Raw genomic sequence first — 2646 nt, forward strand, 5'->3', positions numbered from 1 at the left:
CGGGGTGGGGCGCGGGGCAGGGGCGGGCCCGCCACCTCCTCAGCCTCGGGCCAGTGCAGCGGCCACCCGCTGTTCTCGGCCGATGCCCCCCACCCCCTGTCCCTGCCCCCCGCGTGGCGCGCCGCGTGTGCGGAAGGGCCCCAGCTCGCCTGTGCACCGCGCTTTGGTTGAACCCCTACTGTGTACAGGCCCGAAGCAGAGCGACCCTGACTTCCCGCGCTGACACTGTAGAGGGAGAGACCCGCCTTAAACTCAAACACGAGGTCATTTCAGACGATGATGAGCGCCATGAAGGAGATGAATAAGGTGAAGAGATGTTCGGGGCAGGGACTGCTTTTAAATACCGTGGTCAGGAAGTGACAAGTGAGACCTGAATGATGGAAAGAGCTGGTCTTGTACAGGTCTAAGGAAGAGCATTGGGGGGATGGGGGTTGTGGACAACAAGTGCAGAGGCCTCGAGGTGGGGACACCCCCCCCCGCACGTGTCAGGAAAATGGAAAGAAGGGAGCCCCGTGAACAAGGGGGAGAGCGATGGCAGGGGAGGGGACAGCGGAGGGCAGGGCCATGGCAGGGAGGGTCTTCCAGGCAGTGGAGTTTAAAGCAGGATGATCTGCTTGATAAGCTTCTACCGCTGATGGTTTCTGACTGTGGAGGATGGACGACGAGAGAGCGGGGTTAGAAGNCAGCGGCCACCCGCTGTTCTCGGCCGATGTCCCCCACCCCCTGTCCCTGACCCCGCGTGGCGCGCCGCATGTGCGGAAGGGCCCCAGCTCGCCTGTGCACCGCGCTTTGGTTGAACCCTTACTCTGTACAGGCCCGAAGCAGAGCGACCCTGACTTCCCGCGCTGACACTGTAGAGGGAGAGACCCGCCTTAAACCCAAACACGAGGTCATTTCAGACGATGATGAGCGCCATGAAGGAGATGAATAAGGTGAAGAGATGTTCGGGGCAGGGACTGCTTTTAAATACCGTGGTCAGGAAGTGACAAGTGAGACCTGAATGATGGAAAGAGCTGGTCTTGTACAGGTCTAAGGAAGAGCATTGGGGGGATGGGGGTTGTGGACAACAAGTGCAGAGGCCTCGAGGTGGGGACACCCCCCCCCCGCACGTGTCAGGAAAATGGAAAGAAGGGAGCCCCGTGAACAAGGGGGAGAGCGATGGCAGGGGAGGGGACAGCGGAGGGCAGGGCCATGGCAGGGAGGGTCTTCCAGGCAGTGGAGTTTAAAGCAGGATGATCTGCTTGATAAGCTTCTACCGCTGATGGTTTCTGACTGTGGAGGATGGACGACGAGAGAGCGGGGTTAGAAGGAAAGGTTTCACAAATACTTTTATTCCAGAGACATCCGGGAGCTGGGCACGGGGATGCAGGAAGAAGTGAGAGGACATTGGCTAGGAAGGGGACGGATATCACCTAATGTGAGCATTTCAACGATAATGTCAGTGGAAGCCCAGAGAGGAGAAGAGCCCGGCGGGAGGAGCTGAGCGGTGCAAAAAGTATGTTTTGACACAGAGAAGCACAGGAAAGGGACACATCTTGGTAACAAGTGTCCGGGGAGCTGATTGTGGCCGGAGCTCCAGGAGCTGAAGCCAGAGAACTTGGCCAAGGCCCACTTATGAAGCACCAGGCAAGCATGGTGATCCAAGGGCTGAAGGAGACCAGGTGTGTGTTTTATGAGTTTTGTTTTGCTTTGCTTTGAAGGGCTAATATATCAAAAGGATATTGTAATAGAGCCTCTGTATGAGGTATGCCCCCAAATTCCAGGGACTAATAAAGTCCCTGCTCACGTTGCTCCTCACAGGCTGGAACTACTGGAGTTCTCCTCCAGGCATGAACTCAGGGACCCAGGTTCCTTTCTTTGTGTGACTCTAATTTCAACACCAGATTGCAAAGTCACCCCGGGTCTCGGCACCATTTTTCACCAACCAGAGGAGAAAAACGCAGTAAGGATGGTACATGGGAGGTTTCTATGGGCTGAGCCGCTTTTCACTGGCTAGATGTCAGTCACATGACCCCTCCTCCATGCAAAGGCGTCTGGGAAATGAGTGCCCAAGAAGAAGGGGAAATAGGTTTGGAGATCAGCAGCAGAGATCATCTGAAAAGTGAGTCTCCCTCACTTCTCTGAATGCAGCCAACAGTCCTCACTTCCACTTCCCAAAGGCATCTCGCTTTTTTTACTTAATAATGAGGGGGTAGATCATTTCATCACAGCAAGCAAGGAAAGTGTCCCCATTATGCTTAACAGCTACGTGGTATTTCACTGGCTATGTGCACCATTTTTATTTCATGAATTTCCTGTGGATGGACATTTAAGTTGTTGCTAGTCTTTTACCATTACAAACAATGCAACAAGGTATATCCTTGATTTACTTGAGAAATTAATACAAATGGAACAGCTAAGTCAAAGGATATTAACAATTTAAATAGAGATATTGCCATATTATCCTCCATAGAGTTTTGATTAATTAATGCCCCACCCCCATCATGTCTGAATTTCCTTACATTCTTACCAGTACAATTATCAGCTCTTTTTTAGCTCTGCTATTCTTTTTTTTTTTTTTTGTCTTTTTTCGTGTCTGGCAACAGATCCCAACCCCCAGTGTCGCGCCCGTACCGGACCGGGACCGGCAACGGGATCGCAACCCTC

The sequence above is a fragment of the Galeopterus variegatus genome, unplaced genomic scaffold (assembly GCF_000696425.1).
Source record: "Galeopterus variegatus unplaced genomic scaffold, G_variegatus-3.0.2 Scaffold823, whole genome shotgun sequence".
NCBI classification, from domain to species: Eukaryota; Metazoa; Chordata; class Mammalia; order Dermoptera; family Cynocephalidae; genus Galeopterus; species Galeopterus variegatus.